Here is a 26,340-nt window from a genome sequence, read left to right as displayed (position 1 = left end):
CCCGGCGAGCGCGGAGCGGCAACGCGCTGGCCCCGGGCCCCGGCGTCGTGCGGGCGGGCCGGGGCGGCTGCAGTCCGCGCCGCGCTCCCCCGGGCACTCGCAGCCACGCGCGCCGGCTCCTCTGTCACCTGCTTGTCAGTCCCGGAGCCGGGCTGCGGCGGCGGCGGCAGACGGAGCCGCGGGGAGGAGACGGCGGCGGTGGCGGCGGCGGCTGCTGCGGCGGCGGCGGGCGGGGGAGGGGGCGGGGGTGCAGGGGCGGCCCCGCGGGCTGGGGGGGCGCGGGCGGCGCAGCGGGGTCCCGGGCGGGGCGCAGCGGGCCGCGGGGCTCCGGGCGCGCTCCCCGCACTACTCCAGTGCCATGGTGCGCCCGCGGAGCCGCTGGGTTTAGAGCTGGGGCTGGCGGCGGAGGGATACTGCGCCCGGGAGCCGCCTCACCCCTCCTCAAACTTCCTGACATTTGAACTCATTGGTGCGCCTCGTATCCCTGCGCCGGGATGAGCCGGCGGCTCCACGTCAAATAGTGCCGTCGCCGCCCCCCCCGCGCGGGAGGGCTCCCCGCGCCCCCAGCCTGCGCCCCGCGCCGCGCCTGGCCCCGCGCGCCGGTCCGGGCGTCCCGGCCAGGCCGAGCGCCCTGCTGGCCCCTCGCAGAAGGTTGGGTCGCCTTCGAAACAAATCCTTCTGCCCCACTCCTTTGAAAAATTGATTTGGGAGTTGGGGAAAGCAAGCTTCCTTCTTTGCTTTCTTGGCTTCTTTATTATTAATATTTTGTAAAGCTTCGGCGGTAAGAGGAGTGGCCCCGAGCGAGACCAGACTGCGCGGACGGCGGCGAGCACAGCGGCTCCACCAGGGGACGGCGCCGGCCGTGAGTGGCCGCCCGGGGACCCCGACTGTCGGCCGAGGTAGGTCACACCGGGCTGAGTTGGCGTTCCCCGGGCGGCGGCGCCATGCCGGGGCCGGTTTGGTCCGAGGAGAGGGCTGGCTGCGGGGGTCGAGGGACGGGCAACGGCAGGAGGGAAGGGTTGCTGGCTCAGGACTCGCCAAGGGGTCCCTGGCTCAGGGAGAGGGAGGTTGGGCCCCAGATTTGCAGTGAGGGACCCGGGAAAGCTTCAGACGTGGCAGAGATGGGATGCAAGGGTGAGCGAAGATCCCGGAGGGGCCCCGGGATCAAGGATGGGGGACATTGGGCAGGCGAGGAAGGTGAGGCCCAGGTTCAGGCGACGGAGAGTTTAGAGGACGATTACGTCTGGGAAAGAGGGCCCCCGGCGGGAGTGGGGGCAATGGACCAGAACCTGGCCTCGCAGGGTTTGGAGCGAGGGGCGCCGGTAGGGGTGGCTCCAGGGTCGGGGACGGAAGGCCCAGCACGACGTGTGTTCCGCCGGCCGCTCGAGGGAAACCGGATTGGCGGCTGGCATAGGCGACCTTTGGTGGCGGAGGGACCCGGCCAGGGGTCCGTAGGCCACGCTTGGCAGGGACAGCGCCCTGGCCAGCCTGGGCAAAGTGGTCCTCGGCCCTGGGGAGCGAAAAGCCGGCAAGACCGAGTGGCTGACTCGGGCACTCGCCGGGCCTGGCATCCACCGGGCCTGGCACCCGCGCTCGCTGCGGAGGCCGCTGCGTCCGGCTGCAGTGCGCTGAGCCCGGCCGGCTGTGTCTTGGACCCCTGGGTCCCCACGGAGGCGCGGCTCGCCCGGGAGCAGGGGGGCCGATGCGGCCCCGGGGCAGGCGCGGGCTGACCCCTCGAGCCGCTGCGGAGCTGCCCCGGCCCCTCCCGGAGCAGAGCAGCGGCGCGGAGCGGGGCGGGGGCGGAGGGCATGGGAGGCGGGTCCCCTGACCCCGCTGGAGGCGAGAGGGCGGATCGGATTTGGAGCCTGCGGGCGGCTTGGTCAGAAGTGACCCCCTGTGCCGCGGGGCCCCGCGGAGGGGCCCGGCTTTGTGGAGGATTAGAGGCTGCCGCCCCACCCCGGTACCTGCGTGTGTGTCGGTGGGTATCTGTGTGCGCTGTGCGTGTCCATGCTCCCGCCTCGGAGGAGCTTGCTGTCTGTGCACCCGTGTCTCTGTGCGCATGCAGTATTTCTGTGTCCCTGCGACTTTCTCGGCTCCGAGTGTGGCAATCCGTGTCTGATTCCCCTGCTTCGTTGTGTGTGTGTCTGAGTGTGAATCTGCAGGTCTTTCCGTGTCTCCGTATCTTCTGTGTTTTTGTAGGTCTTTGTGTCCCTGTGTCTGTCACTCTATGCGGGTGGGACGTCTTTGTGTGTCAGCCTCTGTAATGTGTCTGGGATTCTTTTTTGTTTATATGTGTGTCTTCGTGTCACCTTTGTGTGTCCGTGTGTATCTCTGAGTTTCTGAATGATTCTGTGTATTTGCGAGTCTCTCAGAGTTTGGGGTTTTGGGGTTTTGTGGGGGTTTTTTGGGTCTTTTTTTTTTTTTTTGGCTTTGTGTCTCCTTGTATTTCTCAGCGTCTTTGTGTGTCTGGATCCAGGACGCTGGATGAGTGGATGTGGAGTTTCTCTCACATGCCCTTGGTCCCCTGTCCTTGCCCAGCCCGGAAACCCCAGGCCTCGAGCTCCCGAGGTTGGGCCTGGGCCTGGGCCGCCTTCTCCGGGCATCTGGGGCGGGGGCGCGGCAGCTGCCGGGAGCAGCCAGCGGGCCAGGCTCGGGCGCGCGGAGCCGAGAGGCGCAGAGCCGGGCGCACGGTTGGCGGACCGACCGGGTGCCTTCTGCCCTCTGCTGGCCGCGCTGCGTCCCTGCACCTGCTGTCGGGCAACTGCCTGTGGGCGAGAGGGTCCTGGTTCTAAGCCCAGTCTCTTGCCTTCTCCTTCAGAGAGCACTAAGGAATCCTCTGCCGTCAAAGGCCCAGCAGACCCACTCCGGACCCAGGCTCCTAGTGCAGCCTTCCACCCTTCTCCCTCTGTCTCCCACTCTCCGCCTTCCCCGTGCCCGGCCTCTTCCTTTCCACATTTCCCTCCTTAGGCTGAATGGGGGTCCCTGTGGCCAGACCTCCTAAGCTTCTCTGACCTCTGGCTGGCGTCCAGAGCCAAGTTGGGGCCGTGGACTGTGCCCCAAACTCGGACTGCCCAAAGGCTGCGTCTCAGCGTAGGAGGACGTGCCCAGGGCGGGCTTGGGTGCCATGGCTGGTCTGTCCTGGGGTGCACAGGATCTTGGCACATCTCCCCGTGCTCCTGCCTGCGTCACAGCCCACACCACCAGGGCCCACATCGGGAGAGCCAAGGGTGGTGCTCAGAGCCGCTGGTGGCTGCCGACATGCGGGGCCCAACCCAGGTGTGGGTCTGGGAGTGGGGCTGTTCAGTCTACAAACCTGAGGTCCCCTCTCCAGGTCCTCCCCGCTCACTGTCCGTTCGTCCCTGTCCTCCTGATCACCGTATAGGTCCTGTTCCTTGCCCTTTGTCCCCCTTCCCCGGGTCCCTCGGTGATCCCGGCTCCTTCGCATACAGACACACAGAGGCCCCAGGTCTCTCCCCAGCACAACCGCAGGAGCTGAACTGCTGAAGAAGCGGCCGCCTGGACCGAAGGCGGGGGCCTAGACCCCGACTCAGGTACTCCCGGTAGGCGGCGAGCGGCACCTTGCTGCGCCCGGCAGGGGCGGGTGCGATCTGGTACCCACCAATTTCCCCTGGCGACCCTGGACCCACGACTCCGCCGGCGGCTCGAGCCTGGGCGCTGCCTCCGACCCGGGATTTTCTCTGGCTCGGACTTCAGCGGCAGAAACAGCTTCCAATTTTCTCCACCTGGGGATGGATGGAGTCGGCTGTTTGGAATCGCTTGGGAAGAAGCAAGATCGGAGAGAAAAGCTCTAGGGCGGGGGTCTCAGCTCCCCCAATCCCGCAGATACCCCATCTCCACTAAGCCATTCCCTGTCCCCCCTTGCTCCTCTCCTTAGGGCCTGGCACCCCGCACCTGAACTACCAGCCTCCTACGAACACAGTCCTGTGATCCCGCTCCCCGCAGTGGAGCCCTGTCCATCCTCCCTCTGGCTGTCCCGCTGTCCTTCTGACCAAAGCCGAGCGGCAGAGCCCCCTCCCAGTTTACAGCCCGGCTGGAGGGGAGGATCTTGGGCAGGGATGGAGCATGAAGGCGCGGACGCGGAGCTGCACGGATCCGCGATTCCGCCCTGCGGGAGCGCCCAGGCCCGTCCCACGCTGCCGGGGTGCCATTGGTCCTGGCGACCCTCAGATCCAGGGAAGGCAGCCGGACTGGACCAGAGCCACCCCAAGCCATGGCCCGGGTTGGGGGCCGCTATTCCCGGGAGGCGGCGGCACGGTATCCAGAGACCTGGGAATTCCAGAAGTGGAGCCGGATGGCCCTGGCAGTGGTTGAGTGTCCCGGCCTTGGGAGCCAGCCCCGACCACACTCCCCTCGGCGGACCGCAGCGTTCTTGACCCCAGGACACGTGGGTCAAAGGCTCAGGCCCCTTCTCAGCTAGCAGAGCGATGGATGTGTGTGATAAGTAACCCGGCCCCTTCCCACAACCCGGGGAAGAGACCGTGGTCGTCTTGTGCCTGCGGCGAGCTCACAGGGACCCTGAGCCCGGTGGCGGTCCACAGAGGAATGACTGGAGAGAGGTCCACGCTGGGTCCCTCCAACTCAGGGCTGGGAGCAGGTTCGCACTCTCCCATCTGGGGTCTTCGGGGCTGAGGAGAGAGAGATGGCAGGGGACAGGGTTTTAGGCAGAGTTTGCTGGTGAGGCAGGGGGCGCGTGGCTCTGAGGCTCGTGATAGTATGTGCCTGTGTGCAATGTGTGGGACCACCCACCCCCAGCAAAGTCCTTCTGTCCTCCCTGTAGCCCATCCCCACCCTCACCCAGCTTGTGGGGTCTCTAGCCGCAGGTCCATGACTTTTCAGCACAAGATCTGGGTGGTTAGTCACGGGATTCCTCCCTGGTGTGTCAGGAGATCCGGCTCCCTCAGATCCTAAGGCTGCTGTCAGCCCTCAGGGCTGGAGCTTGAAGGGCACTGTCCTGGCTAGGTGGCCCAGGGCTGAGGTCTGCCACTGGCCGGGCGGTGGTTAGGAGTGGGTAAGAGCAGGTCCCGGGGAGGCACCCAGGTCTGCTTCAAGATCTGACTGTGGGATGTCAGGAAAGTCTTGCCCTCTCTCTGCACCTCAGCTTCCTCATCTGCAAAGGGAGCATAATCATAGTGTCTATCCTCCAAGGCTGCTGAGAGGATGAAATGTAAGTGGTCACCACAGCACCTGGCACACAGTAGGTCTCTATTAATATTTGGTGAGTAATTGGGTGAAAGGGGGTCCCCAGGACTTGGGGAAATCATGGCTGCTTCCCCCTCCTCCAACCAGGACCTACGGGGGAAGAAAGGGAGGTGCTGAACTCTGTCGTCTCTCTTCCTTTAGGAAGGTGGCGGGGGCTGGGCGCAGGAGCCCCCCAGGCAGGGCCCAGATGTCTCCACTCGCCCTGGCTGTGGGGCCTGAGGCTGAGGGTAGCTGCTCCTAACCAGAACCTTGGAAGGGAACAGAACTAGGGGCCTCAGCCCAATGCATCAAAACCGACCATGTGGGACTCTCAAGGTGCCATTTATATTTATTTTTTTAAAGGCACTTTCCTCAAGAATCTTTGCATTTCTTGCCAAATGGATGGGCTGGGTTATTTCAGCAGCCCATCTAGAACCAGGGGCTTCCCCGACTGAGGACCTGAGCCAGAACAAAGAAAAGGCCAAGGACTGTATTTGGAGCCATAAAAGCCCCATTAGGACACTAAGAATAACTTGCAGAAAGGCATTTTATATGAATTGGACACAAATTCACAAAAGCGAGGAAGTTCATTGGTCTCTACCCCGAGGGTCCGCGGCTGGGGAAGGGGGTTGGGTGTGATGCAGGGAGCAGCACCCATCCCATTTGATCTTTATCTTAAATCCACTTCAAAACGCTAGGGATCTGCGGAGTTGGAGGTTTGCCCCTTCCTGTAATGATTTGGTGTCTAGTAAAGTTTTTATGAGTGTCTGTGCAAATAAATGCATTTGATGTGCATTTGTTTTGGCTGGTGCTGCTTTATATAGGAGGCGCGCACGTCTTCTGTTGGCTCTCAAAAGAAAAGAATGAGAGTGAAAATAAAAATAAAACCAAGATATCCGGACCAGGCGGAGGGGCGGAGCGGAGGCAGTCCCGCTGCCAGCCACCACCCCTCTGACGGTGGCGGGCGGGAGCTTGAGGATGCTGCCAAATGAGGTTGCAGGCTTTGGGTTTGCTGCGTGGAGCTGCTCAGGGTGGGGAGGCGGGCTGGGGAGGTCCAAGTTCTAGGAAGGGGTTTTTGGAAACAGAACTCTACCTGCCTTTTGATTACTGTCCTCTGGGTATTCTTGCTGAAGTAAAATGAATAATAAATAAGGGTGAGTTTTTTGGGGCATCACTTTATCATCTAAGTGGCAGGCTATGCCTATTTCTTTAGAATTTGAGCTCAGCAGAATCTGGCCGAGAGGCAGGTCGAACAGCAATGTGGCTCCCCAGCCGTCTCTGGACAAGGCAGCCAGGGAGCCAGGGAAGGAGGGCGGGAAGCAGAGGTGCTCCCTAAGGGTGAGGAGCCAGGCCAGGGTGTCAGGGGCTAAGAGCACCCATGCCCTTGTCCCAAGTGTCCAGCTGGTGCCCAGGATGCAGCGTGCATTCCGGGGGCCCGAGCTGGCTGTGCTTTCCCAGCACTGCAGTCTTGATTTATTTGTTCTAAAATTATTTTATCATTTTTACTGAAGTATAATATACAAGTAGAATAGTACACCAAGCATAAAATTACAAAGGGGACACACTTACACCCCCAATAGCTCGATGAGGAGAGAATGTTCTGGCTCCCCAGAACCTCTCCTCTTGTGCCCTCCCGGGCACCCCACCCCCTTCTCCATGGAAACCGCCATCCTGGTTTCTGTCACCACACATGAGTTTTGCCTGTTTTTGAATTTCATATAAATGGAATCACAAGTATATGCTCTTTACCATACTTTAATCGTGAGGTTTTGCTTGAGAAGAGGAATTTTTCTCCTGAAAAATCAGAAGTCTGATCACCTTGGACCCTCATTCCAGCGGGGTGTTGATAATCTGGAGCTGAACTGTACCCTTCCCCCTCCCCCATTTAACCCTCACCCCGCCCCAGGCAGGGACCCGCCCTTGCCGGTTTGTCAGGGAGCATTTGTACTGGTAACTCCTGCTGTAATCCTGTGGCTTCTCCCTGAAGGAATCACTGTATGTACACTGGGAAAGTGCATCCAGAATCTTCTCTCATCCCAGCCCCTCCATCTGTATCCAGTACCCTCTGAGGTAGAAATCATGAGACCTTTTAACAAGTGAGGAAATTGGCACCTCAGAGAAGTGAAGTCACTTGCCCAGGGTCACACAGCATTGTAAGTGTCGGATCCTGGATTCGAACCTGGATTGGCCGTACTCCAAACCCCAGGCTCCTGTCGCCTCCCCACAGGGCTCCCCTGAGCATCCAGGCCCAGGCGTGAACAATCCCCTCCTGCCTCCTTCCAGCGGGGAGGAAGCTGGACTTTTTCCAAAGGAAACGCTGGGAAACCCAAAACCCAAAACAGAAAACAGGGCAGGGATGGTTCCCAGGCCCCAGCAGCCTAACCTCGGGTGATGCAAGTTTAGTCTGGGCTGGGCTGGTCTGGGCTGGCACAGCCTCCCCAGATGTGTGGAAGGAGCGCAGCATCATGCCGTTCGCCGAGTATCCAGCACATGCCGGGCGCCTCCTGTAAGTCGTTCCTGAATGCTCACAGTGCGCCTGGGAGGTCGGCGTTACTATTTCACCCCACTTTACAGCTGGGAAGACTGAGGTCCAGAGAGATCAGATGTGTTGCCTTAGCCCACAGGGTACGAGTGGCCAGCCTGTATTCTGAGTACATTAAGTGTGACTTCGGTGCCTTTGCTCTGTGCCACATCGTTCCCATTCTCCTTGGCTCAGTCCTCTTATCTGAGCCACTTCCGCTCTCCTGTTATGATGGAGGGACAGCCAAGACTTCCACTTTGTTGCTCAAAGATGCTGGAACCTGCCGGGCATGGGTTGGGGCTTACTTCCAGGAGCCATGTGGTACTTCTCAGGGCCTCAGTTTCTTCATCTGGAAAGTGGGGATGATATTGCTCTCTTCCATTATCATTTAGAGGTTCAACAAGGTCTGTGGGCTTTTGAACCTGGAAGAATTGGCAATGGCCTGTTAGAGGGGGCAGGAGGGTCAGTGATGTACAAAGGTCCTGTGGCAGGAAAGAACTTGATCCATTGGAAACCTGTATGGCTGGGTCAGAGCAAGGACGTGGCTGCAGGTGTGAGCCAGAGCCTGACCACGGGGCATAGTAGGTCATGATGAGGAGTGTGGACTGGAACCTGAGGGCAGGGGGCAGCCATGGCAGGGCTTAAATAGGGTGGTGCTACGGTCAAGTTTGTTTTTTTAGGAAGATCTCTCTGGCCATGGTGAGGGGTGAGACGAGAGGCAGGAGGCCAAGTGATGAGGCCTTTGGGTTTCAATATCCCTTTTGTGTGGAATGAAGTTGGGCGGTCTGCGGAGCAGCCCTTAGCCTCTAGTTTCCCAGAGAGGTTGTGTTTCCAGATTCAGGGTTTCGTGTTACACAGAGTTATTCTTTCTGGAATGTGTCCCCCGAGCAACCCCGCTGGACCCTCCGTGGAAGGAGGGGCTCTTCTGAATGCAAGATGCACATTTATGCAAAAAAGTGGAGCATCCCAGTCCCGGGGCTCCGCAGTGTCTGTGCCCGAAACACTCCAGCAGCCAGCGGGCTGGGCAGTGCTCGAGGGTTGGGACAGGCTGCCTGTAAGCATCAATAACAATAACAGTGATGATAATAATCATTGCCCTTTGTGAAGCCTCTGACGGCTGTGATCTCATGGAATCCTAAAGCAAGACTGCGAGGTGGCCGGCATTGAGAGCCATTGTGCAGACGACAAAAGGCAAGCTCAAGGTCACTGGGTGGCAGGGCGAGGCCGGTAGCCACTGCCCATACACCCCACCTCTGGGTGCTGGACAGCCTCCGAAGGGTGGTGAGCCGGCATGTCGCTGAGCTCTGTGGGATCCAGACAGCCCTGCAACTGTTCCCAGTGCACAGAAAAGCCAGAAAATTCCATGCGTGCGTCCGGCCTTCCATCTACACGGCGGCCCACACAACCTGCCCAGCAGAGTTATCCTCCCGGGAAGAGCTCGGTGATTCAGGCTTTTCCAAACGCAGGAAAAGCCTCCAAGTCTAGCATCCTCCCAGTGGCCTCCGAGGCCTCCTGGCCCATGTCCACCGCCCTGGCCCCGTCTGCACCTCCTCCCCTTTCACTCTCCGCACCGCTTGCCAAGCACACTGGCCTCGTTTCAGCGTCCCCAGTGCTCACGCTCTTTCCTGCCCACAGGCTCTGAACAGGCTGTTCCGTTTGCGTGGAAGGCTCTCCCCACTCCCGTTTCCTAGGTTACTCCTGCTCATCCTTTCTGTCTCCATGTAAACGTCACCGCCTCCTGGAAGCCTTCCTTCACCTCCCAGATCAGCTTACGTGTTTTCAGCAGCATGGGTTTCTCCTTCATGGCAGATGGGACTGTCTGTCTGTCTTCCCTCCCTCTCCTCCGTCCCCGTGCCATCTCTGGAATGAGCGATGGGGAGGGCACCCTCCTGTGTCAAGGAAATGGAAGGGGATCTGGAAGATGAAAGGGGACAAGTGCCCTTGAACTATAACACAGTCCACATTGTGCTCGCTCGGTGGTTGGAGGTATGCCTCTCCCGTGGTGACCAGCTGAGGACTTGAGGCAAGAAACGCCTTCGCACGGCCTGAGAGGAGTCTGATTGCTGGTACCGAACGCTCGCCCCATGGCCTTCATCCACCTTCGCTGCCTTCCCTTCTACCCAGGAGCACTAAGGATGGGGGAGAAGCAAGCTTGGACCGGCAACTCGCAACTCGTGCTGGAGAAGATGCAAATGCAGGCTTGGGTTTGCCAGATTCTAACAGGGAGTGTGTGGAGTGGTCTGGGGAAACTGAGGCAGCAGGGTCTTGGGGATGGGGAGGAGCTAAGAGGCCATGGGAGGGTTGCGAGAGGGTGATGGAAGGACAGGCTCTTCCCTGCAGTCCTGACGGCAGCCTTAGAGGCAGCTCCTGGGGGCGCTATGACGGTGCAAGGGGACAAGAGCATGTGGCCAGGAGTCTGGTCCCCATCACAGGCACTCCGTGCATGGAGGTGACTGTCAAGATTCCACCCTCAAGGTCTCAAGCCCTTGTCTGCCACCCATGAGCAGAGGCCAGCTTCCCACGGAGGGAGCTCATTGTGGGGGAAATGGGAAGGTGACAGCCCTGAGGGGACCCGGCAAAAGAAAAACTATGTTTTCAGGGTGTTGGGGTACAGGTGCAATTTAAAAAATGTGTTTTCAACCATTTCTTTGAGCAGGTCATTTGTTTTAATAAAAGAGTATTAACAACGAGCCTTTTGGACACTGAATGCTCTCTGCATTTCGGAAGCACCCCATTGGGAGGGGACAGTCTTTGTGGGAGTCTTGGGGCCCTGAGCTCTGGGTTCTCAGCTGTGGGGGAGTCTGGAACAGTCCGGGACTAAGCCTGAGAAGGCCAGGGTGTCCAAGGAGAGCGGGGCGGGGCATAGCGGTGATGGGAGACGATCCCACATGTGCCCTGAATATGCGATTAGGGGTGGAGAGCACCCTTGCATTTTCCTAATGAGAAGATACCTCCCAGATGTTTTTGGCCAATTCAAGTCTATAAACTCAAGGCGAGGAAACTGTCAAATGCCTACTTAAAATATTAAGTTTATGAGTCGGGTATTACCTGCAAAATTACAATCACAATTTTGATGGTAATTTTAGATGTTTATACCAGTAACGTGACAAATGGGTTAAAAGAGATAATAAATATGGCTATCAATTTTTCTTGCAGTTTCTGAGATGGTTTAATTTCAAACTCTTCACTTGCATTTCTTCCTTTTTTATTATTATGTTTAATTGTGATAAAATACACATAACATAAAATTTACCATCTTAACCACTTTTAAGTGTTCAGGTCAGTGGCATTAAGTATATTCACATTTGTTCTGCAACCATCACCATCATCTGTCTTTACAACTCTTTTCATCTTGCAAAAATGAAATTCTGTACCCCTAAACACTAACTCCCCATTCTCTCCTCGTCCCAGCTCCTGGCAACCACCATTCTACTTTCTGTCTCTAAGAATTGCACTACTCTGGGTACCTCATATAGATGGAGTCCTATATATTTGTCCATTTGTGACTGGCTTATTACTTACCATAATGTCCTCAAGGTTCATGTATGTTATAGTATGTGTCAGAAATTCCTTCTAACACTGAATAATATTCCATCGTACTTATATACCACATTTTCTTTATCCATTCATCTGTCGATAGACACTTGAGTTGCATCCACCCCTTGGTTATTGTAAATAATGCTGCTATGAGCATGAGTATAAAAATATCTCTTTAAATCCATGCTTTCTATTCTTTGGGGTATAAATCCAGGAGTGGAATTGCTGGGTCACACAGTAATTCTATTTTAATTCTTTGCAGAGCCGCCATACTGTTTTCCAAAGTGGCTGCACCATTTTACATTTCTACCAACAGTGCACAAGGGTTCCACTTTCTCCACCTCCTCTGTTTTTTTGATGGTAGCATCCTAATGGGTGTGAGATGGTATCTCACCGTGGTTTTGATTTGCATTTCCCTGGTGAATGGTGATGCTGAGCATCTTTTCACGTGCTCGTTGGCCACTTGTATATCTTCTCTGGAGAAATGTCTATTCAAGTCTTTTGCCCATGTTTGGTTTTGTTGTTAAGTTGGAGGGGTTCTTTATATATTCTTATCAGATATGTGATTGGCAAATATTTTCTCCCATACAGTAGGCTGCCTTTTCACTCTGTTGGGTGTATCCTTTGATGCACAGTTTTTAATTTTGAAGCCCAATTTGTCTATTTTTGCTTTTGTTGCCTATGCTTCACTCGCATTTTTGCATCTGTATCCTTCGTCATTACTAAGCCACTTTTTAAGGTGGCCGGCATCATTTTCCAGAGCACCCATCTCCACTTCTAAGTTGTTTGACATACAAATTCGTGCACAGGGCTATAATTAGCCCACACCACAAATACCTATTTGCCAAACATTACACCACTACATTACACTTATTCTTCCTGTAGGTATAAATTCATAATCTGCACAGCTTCTTTATTGCATTATAAAGTGGACTGTAAAAGGCTTGTTTGCAACAGTATCCAATGCCCGTGTGTGTGAGGCCACAGTCCCAGGAGAAATTCTAAAGCTACACAAAATTACTTTCTCTCTTTTAGCTCATTTGTCAGGTTACTGCGATTAACATCCAAAATGAGCATCAAATGAGGTCACTTCAGGCTAATGCATCTTCCCCAAACAGCATGCTTTTGGTTCAAATGTAATAATTGAAAAAGTGCCCTATAATACAACGTGCTCTGTAAAGAGGCAAAAATAAGAGATAATTTTGGGGAAAAAGCCCTACTTTATATTCTGGCTATATAATAATTAATATAAAATAGTGGTAATAATAATAACCACAGCAGAAATAACCACCGTTTGTTGGGTACCACTCCAGAATGGCACTGAGCTGAGTGCTTCAGGCACTTGCTTACACTGAATCCACACCACAGCCTCCCGAGGAAGTACATCTATTGTTCCCAATCTACAGATGAGGATATTGAGGCTCAGGCAGGTGAAGGCACGTGCTGGGAGAACTGGAATTTGAACCTATGTCTTCCAGAGCCCAGGCTTTTAATCACTACATGATTCTGCTTTCATCCACCTGGTTTATGCCAGGGTGTGAGCACCCAGCACTGCACAGGAGCCAGAGAGGAGCCTGCCCCGGGACAGGTGGGTTTATAATGCTCCTACCTCGCTCAGGCAAAGCGGGCTGCAGTGCTGGGTCCCAAACCCAGCTGGGTTCCCTCTGCCTGGTGGTTGGTGGTCCTTCCCAGGTGCAGGCTGACATGGGAAGGGGCATCGCCGGTGGCCCTGCCTCATCTCTGCTCAGGCAGGTTAGAACCAGCTCACCAACAGGCGCTCAAAAGAAAGGAGTATTGGGAAGAAAGTAGCCACAATTTACACCAAGAGGCGACAACCTAAAAACACCAGACGCACCAGAGATGCTGGGTGGCCTCTGCCTTTGTTAAAAGGAGCTTTTATTTTTATTTTTGGTAAGCTTTTTTTTTTGTTATGGAAAATTTCAAACATATATAAAAGTAGAGAGAATAATGGACGTGTCACTCAGCTTCAACGATTATAACTCATGTCCAATCTTGTTTCATCTACATCCCACCCCAACCCCCATCCCAACGGAGTATTTTGGGATAAATCTCCGACACTGTAACATTTCAACCGCAACTATTTTAGCGTATCTTTCTAAAAGATAAGGAAATAGTTAAAAAAAGATTATAGCCATAATGGCATTATCACACATGGGGAAATTATGATCATCGTGCGTATCTAGTCAATGTTTACATTTCCCCAACTGTCTCATAAACGTTTTTACACCTTATAAAAAAGTCCATATATGTCTCTTCTAATCTGTAGTCTCTTTCTCTCCCCTGCTCCTTCCCCACCTCTCCGCCTTTGCCATTTATTTGTTGAAGGAACCTGCTTGTTTGTCCTCTGGAGTTCCCCCCAGTCTGGAGTGTGCTGCTTGTATCCCTGTGGGTCCCTAACACGTTCCTCTGTCCTCTGTATTTCCCGTAATTAGATCTAGAGGCTTGATCACATTCAGGTTCGATTTTTGGCCACAGTACCTTGCAGGAGCTGTATCCTCCCGTCAGGAGGCCCGTTGTGTCTCGGGATCTCTCTTTTTGTGAAGTTAGCAGCCATTGATGTTCCTTGCCTAGATTCATTATTTCATTAGGGATTACAGAAATGATGACATTCGAGTTCTATCTTCCTTCTTCACTTATTAGCTGGAATACTTGTCAAGGGGAAACTTCATCAGCTCTTTAGTTACCCCACAGTACAGTACAGTGTCATTCAATATGTACAATACAGACCGTACAAAGTTGATTCTTTAACAGTTCTCCAATAATGAATTGGTTTCCTGGCATCTTTGGAGTTTTTTTTCTTGAGTTTTTTTTTTTTAGTATCACTATGAATATAGGGATTTAATGTTATTTGACGTGTTTCAATCCCTTGCAACTGTTATTCTTATTGATGCTCAAATGGTCCCGCTCAGCCTGAGAGGACCTCATCAGATTGGCGCCTGAGCTCTTTTGACCCCAGTAGACTTCGATAAGTTCTTTGCTTTCTGGAACAGCAAGACACTCCAGATTTGTCTTGGATGTTTTCTGCCCCAGACCTGGACTCAGCCACATCTCCAAGGAGCCCTGGTTTCTTTGAGTGGGGAGTGGTTTTTATTTATTTAATTAATTTTATTGAGGTCACATTGGTATATAACATTATATAAAGATTTTATTTATTTTTTTTTCCTTTTTCTCCCCAAAGCCCCCCAGTACAAAGTTGTATATTCTTCGTTGTGGGTCCTTCTAGTTGTGGCGTGTGGGATGCTGCCTCAGCGTGATTTGATGAGCAGTGCCATGTCTGCGCCCAGGATTCAAACCAGCAAAACACTGGGCCACCTGCAGCGGAATGCGTGAACTTAACCACTCGGCCACGGGGCCAGCCGCTATAACATTATATAAATTTCAGGTGTACATCATTATATTTTGACTTCTGTATAGACTGCATCGTGTTTACCACCAAAAGTCCAGTTGCAGGGCCTGGCCCGTGGCCGAGTGGTTCAGTTTGCGCACTTTGCTTCAGTGGCCTGGGGTTTCGCTGGTTCAGATCCTGGGCGCAGACCTAGCACTGCTCATCAAGCCATGTGAGGTGGCGACCCACATAGCACAACCAGAAGGACCTGCAACTAGAGTATACAACTGTGTACTCAGGGGCTTTGGGGGGAAGAAGAAGATGGGCAACAGATGTTAGCTCAGGTGCCAATCTTTAAAACACAAAAGAAAGAAAGAGAGAAAGAAAAAGTCTAGTTGCTATCTGTCACCAAACACATGAGCCCCTTTACCCCTTTTGCCCTCCCTTCACCCCCTCCCCCTCTGGTAACCACCAATCTGGTCTCTGTATCTATGTGTTTGTTTGTTTATCTTCCACGATGAGTAAGGTCATATGATAATTGTCTTTCTCTGTCTGATGTTTCACTCAGCATAATACCCTCAAAATCCATCCATGTTGTTGCAAATGGCCTGGTTTCATCTTTTTTACGGCTGCGTAGTATTCCATCATATATAAACCACATCTTCTTTATCCATTCATACATTGATGGGCACTTGGGTTGCTTCCAAGTCCTGGCCATTGTGCATAATGCTGCAGAGAACATAGGGGTGCACCAATCTTTTCAAATTAGTGTTTTCGTGTTCTTTGGATAAACACCCAGAAGTGGAATAGCTGGATCATATGGTATTTCTATTTTTTGTTTTTTGAGGACTCTCCATTCTGGTTTCCACAGTGGCTGCACCAGTTTATATTCCCAGGGAATGGCGTTTAGGGACCACAATTGAGGGTTAAGTGACACTCATTGCTATTGGTTGGTCATTGTTTCTGGGCATTTTTAGTGGACAGAGCAAGGAAATAGGTTTGTTTTTTTAAAGATGGAATACATTGTGAGTCATAATTACCAAAACTTGGAAGCAACCAAGATGTCCTTTAGTAGGTGAATGGGTAAACAAACTGTGGTACATCCACACAATGGGATGCTATTCATTGGTAAAAAGAAATGAACTGGAGCCAGCCCGGCGGTGCAGCAGTTAACTGCGCACATTCGGCTTCAGCGGCCCAGGGTTCGCCAGTTTGGATCCTGGGTGCGGACATGGCACCGCTTGGCACGCCATGCTGTGGCAGGCGTCCCACATATAAAGTAGAGGAAGATGGGCATGGATGTTAGCTCAGGGCCAGCCTTCCTCAGCAAAAAGAGGAGGATTGGCAGCAGATGTTAGCTCAGGGCTCATCTTCCTCAAAAAAAAAAAAAAAAAACAGCTATCAAGCCATGAAAAGACATAGAGGAACCTTAGATTGCTATTTAAGGTTCACATATTGCTGGGTGAAGGAAGCCAATCTGAAAAGGCTGCATACTGTATGATTCCAACTTTATGACGTTCTGGAAAAGGCAGAACTGTGGAGGGAGTAAGATCAGTGGTTGCCAGAAGTGGGGGCGGTGGGAGGGAGGAATGAATAGTCATTTTTAGGGCAGTGAAGGTATTCTGCAATGGTGGATACATGTTATTACATGTTTGCCAAAACCCAGAAAATGCACACCAAGAGTGAACCTTCATAGGAACAAGGACTTTGGATAATAATAATGTATCAACATTGGCTCCTCAATTGTAACAAATATCCCAGGTAATACAAGATGTTGATAATGAGGGAAACTGGGGGAGGGGGCAGATGGAGAGGTATGTGGGAACTCTCTGCACTTTCTGCCCAATTTTCCTGTAAAGCTAAAACTGTTCAAAACAGAAAATCTATTAATTTATTTTAAAAATACAACGAGTTCCTATTAACATTTCTAACTTAAATTCTAGTCTACAGGGTTTTTTCTTTGCCTGATCCCTCTTATACCTGCATATCCTTTCTTCCAAGCTGTGTCCTTTTTCTCCACCTCCCAGTGAAAACAGACTCATCTGTGGAGTCCCACTTCCACAGGACACTCCCAGATAGGAATCCCAACACCACCACCAATATAATTACTGATCTTTTCCTTTTGCAGTTTATTGATTTATTTTTGCTTTCCCTTTAGGAGGCTCTAATTAGGGATGGACAGTCAAAATTACTGTGTTTGAGTCACTTGCAGTAATTTCTGTCCACGTGGTTATTTCCAACTTGCCACAAGTGAGTTTTTTGTTGGTTTTGCTTTGATATTTGGAATTTCTTTTTGAAACATTTAACATGTCTAACGTATGATTATGTAACATATTTGCCTGATTTCCACATCAGGTCTACACAACCTGGAATATTACACACAGTACAGCTTCTGTTTCTGCCCCTCAACCCCATTCCTCTCCACCCCTTTAGGGAATTTTTGCTGCTTTGGAATTTTGGTTTGTCCTTTGATTTTAAAATTTAGTGCCTCCCCTTTCCTTAGATAAACGGGAGGAGAGTCTACACACTCTTCTCCAAATTTTCAACCATATTTCTTTCTAGTCTAAATTCTTGCAGAGGCACGCCTGACCCCAGACTTTGTACAGCATCATAATCTACCTGATTTGAAATAAATTATTTCTATTCCTTGTCGAAGGCCTACTGCTATCTTCAGGCATGTTTCCACCTGCTACCTGAGCCTTCAAACAACCCCGTGAGGTAGGCATTGTCCCCCTGTTTTGCAGAAGTGGCAACTGAAACTCGATGCGTTGGATTTGAACTCATGTCTCCCTGATTTGGTCCATCTGTTCCTAAGTATTTCTGGAGCTCCTAACTCGGTTTCAGCCCCCATCCCAGATGCTGGGCTACAGAGATGAACCAGACAGAGCCTCTGTTCCCCTAAGGCTCACATCCAGCGGGGTCATCCATGTCTGAGCGTCTGTCCTTCTGTCCGTCCGCCCACTGCACAGGGAACTCCCCGAGGGAATCTGCGTCTGATCCACCCTGAGCAAGAGCCCAGCTCAGCAGAAATCTGTGGATATTTGTTGAATGAATAAATAAATAAATGAAGAAAGAAGCTTAAAAGAAAAACACAGCTTGAGGTTGTTGTGGAAGCCTTATGCCTCTTATCCTTGGAAACCTTTGTAAAAAATTTAATAACTTTTAAATTATGAATATAATACACTTCATTATAGAAAATTTGGAAAGTATAGAAAAGCACAAATGAGAAAATAAAAATAATCCATAATACTAGCTCCCAGAGTGAGTCTTTTTCTTTATTCCTTTGGTCTTTTTTTATGTATGGATATCTTCTTTTAAGAAACAAAATTTGGATCATGCTATATATACAGCTCTGTAGTTTGCGTCTTTTAAAAAAATCACTAACAATGTTTCATGAACATTTTCCTAATTGAACATCCTACGTGTCTAGTTAGAGGTTGGATTTACTTTTACCAGTGATGACATCTTTTGCCATATAAAATAACGTATAGATGCAAGATTAAGGCTGAGATCAAGGGGAATAATATTTAACAGGCTTCTAGGCTGCACACCGTGCCCCTGACAGATTGCAGAGTCTTCCCCCGGGGAACGCCCTGAGAAATGCTGTGAGGATGTCGGTCGAGGCACTGGCCTTCCTTGGCTCCTTGACTACTTAGAGTTATGCCATCAGCACATTTGCTTTCTACGGCTCTGATCTCTGCAGGTACCACTAAAATTCTGTGTTGGCTGCAGAGGAACCTTGATACAGGCAGCAGAGCATGTGATTAAAGGCTGGCCGTGGAGTCAGACTCAGCCTAAACCTTGCTGCCTCTGAGATGGCTGTGTGATGTTGGCAAGGACCTTCACCTCTCTGAGCTTCAGTTCCTTCATCTGAAACACAAGGCAGCAACTGTTCCCACCTCCGCAGGCAGTTATGAGGAATCAATAGCACAATGCCTGGCACATGATAAACCACCAATAAATACCAGCCATTGTTATTACAACTTGTGTGTGTGTGGAGGTGCTTCTCTTTTTTCTGAGTGGCACTGGCCATTCACTGGTGTCAGGACTGCTCTTGGCAACTCGTCTTGATGGAAAAGATAAGAAGCAGCTGCATGGCCACATCTTGGAAGGAAGCCTTGGGCACAGGTGTCTCAGCCTTGCCCTGATGCCACACACCCTTTACGCAGCCAGGAACCCCAAACCCATTGATGGGGGCTTATGATTTTATTTTGTTTCTAAATTAATCAAAATACTATTCCGTAATCACAGGAGGCAGTGTCATGTAGTAAATAAGTTTATGGTCTTTGGGGTTAGACAACAGGGTTCCAATCCCAGCCCCCTTATTTAATATGTATATGACTGAACAAATTGTTTTCCATCTCTGCGCTCCAGCTTCTTCACCAGTAAGTTGGGGATGATCACTATGGAGGATGGCTTTTCTTTTTTTCCCACCCAGCATTCATTATCCTGCTTTTACTTTTGGAGAACCAGTTCTCCCCCCCTCTGAACTGTGATTTGACTCCCTGGCTCCGTGAGTGGGGCATATGACCCGGGCTTCAGCCAGTCGGTGCATCCATCACTGGACCACAGAGATTGGTTTGTGGTGGTCATGTGACTCAATCCGTCCAGGGGAGTGTCCCTTAGGGCTTTTGAGAACCACTTCTTTTCTATGGCCTTGCAGTTTTGAGGGTGCCCCAAAGCTACCTTGCTCCCAAATGGCACTGGTCATCGAGAATGGAGTTGCCCCAGAGACACCAGTGTGGTGGACAACTTCTGAGCACCTGTGTGAGGCCGATCACGGTTTTCCATTGACACGAGCTAATGAATCCTCTTTCTTTGTTTAAGCCAGTTTGAGTTGGGTCTTCTGTCACTTTCAACTGAAATAACACTGCCTGATAAAGCAACAGTACCTGTCTCCCAGAAGCGTTACAAGGATTAGATAAAGAAACATATAGAAAGCCCTCGATACAATGCTTGGCACCCAGCAAGGGCTTACTAAATGGTAATTGTTTATGTTGTTATAAATTTATTGTAGAAAAGCAAGAAAAAGCAGATAAAACAAAAAGAAAACCTAGGAAAAAGGTGCATGCTATTTCTAATTTCACTTCTTAGGGATAATCAAGTAAATATTTTGGAATAATTTTCTCCTAGACATTTCCTGTATATGTGTTGTTCTTTTCTTTCTTTCTTTCTTTTCTTTCTTTTTTTTTTTTTTGGTGAGGAAGATTCACCCTGAGCTAACATCTGTGCCAATCTTCCTCTATTTTTTGTATGTGGGATGCCTCCACAGCATGGCTGATGAGTGGAGTAGGTCCACACCAGATCTCAACCCACTAGCCCAGGCCACCAAAGTGGAGTGTGTGGAATTTTAACCACTCGGCCATGGGGCCGCCCCCTATATATATATATACATGTATTTATAAAAACCAAGATAGGATTGTGACCCATGGCACTCAGAAGTCAAACACATCATAAAGATATCTCTGCACAGCACACCATTTGCAATGGCTGCATAGCGTTCCATGTTTTTGGTGAATATTCACATTATCTCCAAGTTATTTTTGTATGAATGATGTGATGGCATTCTCTATTGTCTACCAATCAATTGATCTATATTTGTGCACTTCGTAATTTTCTAATCAGTTTCTAAGAGTAGGATTGCAGAGTCAACGAGTTTTACAGATTTAAAAACCTACATTGCAATTTTTATTGAAATGTTTAATTTTTGAATAAAATAGATGTCTTGGTCCATTCAGGCTGCTTTAACAGGATACCAGAGACTGAGTGGATCATAAACAAGAGAAATTTATTTCTTGCGGTTCTGGAGGCTTAGAAGTCCGAGATCAAGGTGACAGCAGCTTTGGTGTCTGGTGAAGACTCGCTTCCTGGTTCATAGATGGCTCTGTCCTCACATGGTGGAAGGGGCCATGGAACTCCCTGGGGTCTCTTTTACAAGAACACTAATCTCTTCATAGGGGCTCCATCCTCCTGACCTAGTCACCCCCCTCAAAGGCCCCGCCTCCAAATACCATCACATTATGGATTAGGATTCAACACATGAATTTGGGGGGTACACAAACATTCAGTCCACAGCCATACATTATCAAACATTTAAATGTCTTTTCCAGTGAACAGGTCTGTGACTCCAAATTCCGCTCTGTGTCAGACGCTGTTATAAATTCACATAGTCCCCCTGTAGGAGAGGGGCTGTGGTCTCCATAACTCTGACTTCATCAGTCTACAATGACAATAAGCTGGATCCTGCTAGCTCTCACATCAGCCTCTTCGCTCAGGAGAGCTAGTGCCTTGCAGAGCCCCATTCTTCCAGGTGTTTCCGGGAGACCCCACGTGGCGTGTAACATGCGCCTACAGGTAAGTTCTGGTTTTGTCATTTTATTTTGAAAGGAAAGAGTAGAATTGAATTTATTTGCAGATGACGTGATCATCTTTGTAGAAAATCCAATGTAATCTACAAAAAAGATGATAAAACTAGTGATTCTAGTAAATTTGCAAGATACAAGATCTAAAAACAAAAGTCAACGGTATTTCTATAAACTAGCAATGAATGATCATAAATTACATTTTTTAAACAGCATGATTGAGGTATAATTCACGTAAGTCTGGTTGTCATTTGTCAACTCCTCCATCGTCGCTCACCTCCTCTGCCATCGCACTCCTGAACCACGTTCACCACGGTGGCCACTGGCCACGCCGGAACTCTACCACAGCCCACTGTCTCCTTGGAGATGCTCCTCTGGTTTTTGCTTGGTCCACGCTGGTGTCAAGACTGCCACACTGCCACCCACAGCAGCCACATCCTGCCCATGCCCACCTCTGCTCCTCAGGCCCTGGGCTGAGTCTGGCTCTTTTTCTTTCTCAGGGGTCTCCTGCTTCCTCCCCGACACCCTGCTCCCATCATCCCAGCTCCCTTGTTACCCCAGGCTGTCACGTGGCTGAACCCACTGTGGGTGTGCCTCACGTCTGCCCCAGGATGCTGCCTGGTCCTCAGTGGACACAAATACTGCTGAGTGGAAGGGTGTCGCTGAGCTTGGATGTGGCTGTCCCTTGGCCGCAGTCAGATGGTCCATTCGTGGTGCAGATGCAGAGATGGAGGTTCAGAGAGGACCTGGCCTGCCCAAGGTCTCATGGCAAGTTATGATGGAGCCAGAATTTGCGCCATTTCTCTCTGACACCAAGTTCTGTGCTGGTTCTGCTGTGTCCTCCGGGACCAGCCATTTCTCGCCAGCACCTGAGACCCACGATCTGAGAGGCTCTGCAGACGGAGGCTGGTGGTTGAGGGGGTATGTGGGGGGGGGAACGGCACAGCACTCTGTGCAAGGATAACTCGGCAGCTTCCCCGCTCCATGTCCCTGGACTCTCAGGCCCCAGGGCCACCTGTGGGAATCTTCTCTTTCTCGGATCTACCACCAGACCCAGCTTTCTGCCCCTGGGGCTCCTGAGTTTGGAGGCCCTTCACCTGCCCCAGCCCCAGGTGGGGTTGGGATGGGGCTGGACGGGAGGGAGGCTAGGTTTTGATGGGCAGCTGGGCTCACCCGGCCGCAGGCCTGGCCCCCTCCCCCATCCCCATCCCAGCTGGCTCCAGAAGGGAAGCGGGGGTGGGGGCAACTTCACAGGGAAACTTTTGTTCTTGCCCAGAACAGACAGAGGCTGGGGACGGAGCTTCCCCTTGGCTGCCACGGAGACCGGGGCCACTTGAGTTCATGTTTATTTTCACAGCGTGGATTCCATGGAGATAATCGGTCCCGACAGGAGAGCCCTGGGAAGAGGGCTAGGGCCTCTGTGGAGTGCCTACTATGTGCTAAGCCCAAGATTGGCAGGAGCCAATGAAATCCATGGAAAAGCCCAGGGATTAGACACTGAACCACACTTGAGGAGGAGGCAGCCAAGGTGCAGAGAGGCAAAGCTACTTGCCCAAAGTCACACAGCAGGTTAGCGGAGAGCTGGAGGGGAGGCCACCTGCTCCCCTGGGCTCTTTCTACTTGGTGCCTGAGTTAGAGGCAGGGAACTTGGTCTCCGTGGGGCTTCCTGGAGGAGGCATCACCTAAGGTTCCACACAGGCCAGAGTACCTGGAGCAGAATGGACGAGAGTGTGGGCGTCTCTCCCAAGGGGCTCTAATCCAAGCAAGCAACATAATTCTCTGAGCCTCAATCTCCTCATCTGTGTACGGGGGCTAATAACAGTGTCCATGTCATCAGAGAGCTGTGCAGATCTATGAGGAGTAAGAACTCAATAATAACCACGGCGAATGTTATTATTATTACCGCTGTTCTTCCATCTCACTCAGTCCTAAATCCTAGACCCGCAGAAGTCCACATGATGTGTCAGTGCTGTTCCCAAACGGAAGCTTTTTCTGCTGAGGTGAGAGGAAGGCTGACCTGTATCTGGGACCCTGCTGCTGGTCTTCCCTGAGGAACAGACCTGGGGTTTCATGAGGAATCGCCCCAGTCCCTCCCCGGCTGGCCCGCCACCCTCCACCCTGCTACATCCTCCTCAGGGGGCCGCCGGACCAGCCATCCCCCTGCCAGCGCTGGCCCAGGCCATCCTCCAAATCCGCCCTCCACGTTAGTTATTTGCTTTTCTATATTCACTTTCCCCATCAGTTTATTTCATTTCTGAAATGCATCTCGGAGCCCCAGATAGACCCGACTCACCAGGCCAGTTACGAGCACGCCAGTAAGACCAGCATCCGACACGTGAGGACCCGAGGAAACAGCCGAATCAAAAACCAAACATGGAACCAATAAAATCTTTAACCTGACACTACAAACTTCCCACAGACTTCAGAGAAATACCTCAAGAAGTGCACGACCTTTTAGTTTCTCCCCAAGGCCACCTCCTCCTCTGGCGGGGTCTTTCTAAAATACAGATTTGACCTTGTCACTTCCCGGCTTCAAAACCCTCCGATAGCTCCTCATTATTTATTATTCTTATTCGCTAACATTTATCGAGCTCCTCCGCACGCCGGGTCCTGGCCTGAGTGCCTTTCGTGCGTTTGCTCCCGTGGGGCCCGGGCTGCTGCTCCCCCAGTCCCAGGGCTGAGGGAACAGCGATGTGAGGGATGGCAGGGTCACGCAGCTGGTGAGTGGCGGGGCTGGGATGCCACCCCAGGTCAGGCTGCATCCACAGCCTGTGTCTGTCCACCTCTCTGCTGCACTGCTGGTTCCTCAGCCTGTCCTTGGAGAGCCCCACGGCCTGGCGCTGATGTCCTCCCGGCCTCATGTCACACTGTGGCTTCTCCCTCTGCCCTCTCCGGGTTGACCCTCCCGGCTCATCAGGGCTGTCCCGCAGTCTCAATGCAGAGGCCACCTCCCGCCCCAACCATGGGCTCCAGATCTCAACCCTGGCACCCTCCATGGGAATCTCCCTGCCTCCAGTGACTCACCAGCTCCTGCGACTTGAACTTCTGAATCACCAGCAGCTCTTCCCGTTTTGAAATCAAGCTCTCCCTTGACCTTGAGCCTCCTGCCAGCTACCATGTTGTCCAGTCCGTCTGTCAGGATTTTAGTTTTCATATTTTTCATCCTTAACATCTCTCTTCTCTGGTGCACCACCTACTCTCCGGCTGCTCCTTCTCCAGCTGCTACTTGGCATCTCTTCCTTTGCTCCACGTCCTAGGGATTGGTGTGGCCCAGCGCTCCACCCCAGGCCCACAGCTCTCCCTGCACTGCCCACCCTCGCTGGGGGCCTTCAGCCACCATGACCTCTGGGGAATGTCCAGAGCTGCATCCCAGCTCTGGCTTCTTTCCTGACCCACATAGCCAACTGCCTCCTGGTGTCTTCGCTGGGACATCCGGTAGGTCCCTCAGGCTCAGTGCATCCCCATCGAACTCCTCATCAGCTCCTCCTGGGCTGCCCATCTCACCAGGCGGCATCACCATCGGCTCCACCCAGGGGTGAAATGGGAGCATCCTGTAGACTTCTCCTGCTTCTCCTCCATCCTCCACTCCTGCTCCTCGTCGGGAGCCAAGTCCTGTCAATTCTACCTTGTGCACGTCCTGGCTGCCTCTCCTCCTCGGCGCCCCCTGGACCACTACCCTTGTTCAGGCCGCCATATTCTCTGCCTCTGCACTGGTCTCCCATCTCCAGCCTTCCGCCTCCAAACTCTTCTCCCCACTGTACACAGAGCGATCTTTCTCAAATGCAAATTCGATCTGGTTGGGTCCCTTCAACAGCTCCCTGTTGCTCTCACAATAGAACCACCACAATAAACCATCAAGACGTGGTCCCTGCCAGCTTCTCTGTCCTACTTTCTCCCTGGGGAATCTTGGATCTGTTTGCTACCCTTCTTGCCAATCTCCCATACTCGATATCGACACGAACTACGGGTGTATCCCCATCACTCGAGGCTCTCCTGCCCCCATGCTTTTATAAGAGCTGTTCCTTCTGTCTCGAACACCCTTCCTCTCTGGTCCTCCAGGCGAACTACTGTTCATTTTCAAGTCTTCACTCAATGCCACCTCCCTTTGATGGCCCTGGAAGACTCAGGTGGCCCTTCTCCTACGGTCCTCCTGGAGCTTATTCAGGCACCCATGAAAGTGAGTATTTATTATACTGTAATAGTCTTATTATATCTGTCCAACTCCCCTAACCCCCCCCCACACACACACACACACCTACGCCCCGCTGGATCGGGAGTTCTTGAGGGTTGGACCCAGGCAGGATTTCACTCTGGGCATATGGTGCTCCCCAGGGTCTGGTACGGAGGAGCTCAGCAAATATTTGTTGGATTGCCTTCAATGCCGACAAGAAAAAATAACTGGATGGAAAGTTTGGAGGGTCACCTGGGTGGGGTTTGGAGGACCAGTAGCCAGGGGCCGGTCAATTGAGGCTTCAAGCTGGAGCCAAACTGGGGGCCCCTTGGGCAGTAGGACACAACGTCCCCAACACACATCCCAGGTGCAGAGGGTCCCGTGAACTCTGGGTCTAGAACTGGGCTTTCAGCTTCCTGGATGAGGCGGGCGTCATCCCTGCTGGGGCTCTTGGAGTCAGATAGACCTTGCTTTGAGTTTTAGCCCCTCTCCCCAGCTGTGTGACCTTGAGTGAGTCCCTTCACCTCTGCAAACCTGGTTCCCCTCTTGCAAGATGAGGATGATAATCTCCACAGGGCGGCATGGATTCAATAGGAGATTTCAATAGGGTTGTTAGTGGGGGACTACCTCGTGGATGCTCAGGAAATATTTGTTCACACAGTCGTGCAGCCTGGGGGGCCTCCCCGGAGAGCCCACCCCCTGGCTTTCCCCCTGGCAGACCTGGCTGGGCAGAGCAATGATCAATAACAGTAGCTACTTTCATTTAGCCCTTGTGCCAGGCACGGTGCTGGGTGCCCACCTGAATTATCCCATGCCGTTTGCCAAGGAGGAAACTCAGGTTCAGAGTGGTCAGGCTGTTTGCCCAAGGTCACACAGCCAGTGAGTGATGCTAGGATTTGAAATCAGGCCCAGCTCTTCATGGTTGGTCTGTGTGTCCTTCCAGGCCAGGCTCGCCCAGATGGCCCCTGGTCCTGAAGAGGCCCAGCTCTCTCAGCCAGGCTTTTCCCACTTGCCCCGCCTCCCCTCTGCCCACCACTAGATCTGTTTAAACTAGCTGAGCAGGGTGAGGTGGGGAGGCCGCGGAGAAGGTACGGGGATGTTTGTTTTCCTTGGGGGTTTATATCAACATTGGTCTTGACATTTCGCCTGTTATTATGTGTGGTTCTTTAGAGGGTGAAATAATATTTTCTTTTGCTTGAGAAAA

General features: G+C 52.0%; 2 long non-coding RNA genes across 2 annotated transcripts; one reads left to right on the top strand and one right to left on the bottom strand.

The window, feature by feature from the left end:
• The first annotated feature begins 304 nt into the window (after positions 1-304).
• Positions 305-5,994, top strand: LOC139079554 (uncharacterized). Its single transcript, XR_011533257.1, has 3 exons — positions 305-651; positions 774-899; positions 2,819-5,994. It is a non-coding gene; the product is annotated as an uncharacterized lncRNA (long non-coding RNA).
• Positions 5,995-20,268: 14,274 nt separating this feature from the next.
• On the bottom strand, positions 20,269-24,279 carry LOC139079696 (uncharacterized). Its single transcript, XR_011533550.1, has 2 exons — positions 23,990-24,279; positions 20,269-21,054 (listed from the first exon to the last, which is right to left on the bottom strand). It is a non-coding gene; the product is annotated as an uncharacterized lncRNA (long non-coding RNA).
• Positions 24,280-26,340: the final 2,061 nt, after the last annotated feature.

This window comes from Equus przewalskii, chromosome 26, assembly GCF_037783145.1.
Source record: "Equus przewalskii isolate Varuska chromosome 26, EquPr2, whole genome shotgun sequence".
NCBI lineage: Eukaryota > Metazoa > Chordata > Mammalia > Perissodactyla > Equidae > Equus > Equus przewalskii.
This window is presented reverse-complemented; position numbering and strand designations above follow the sequence as displayed.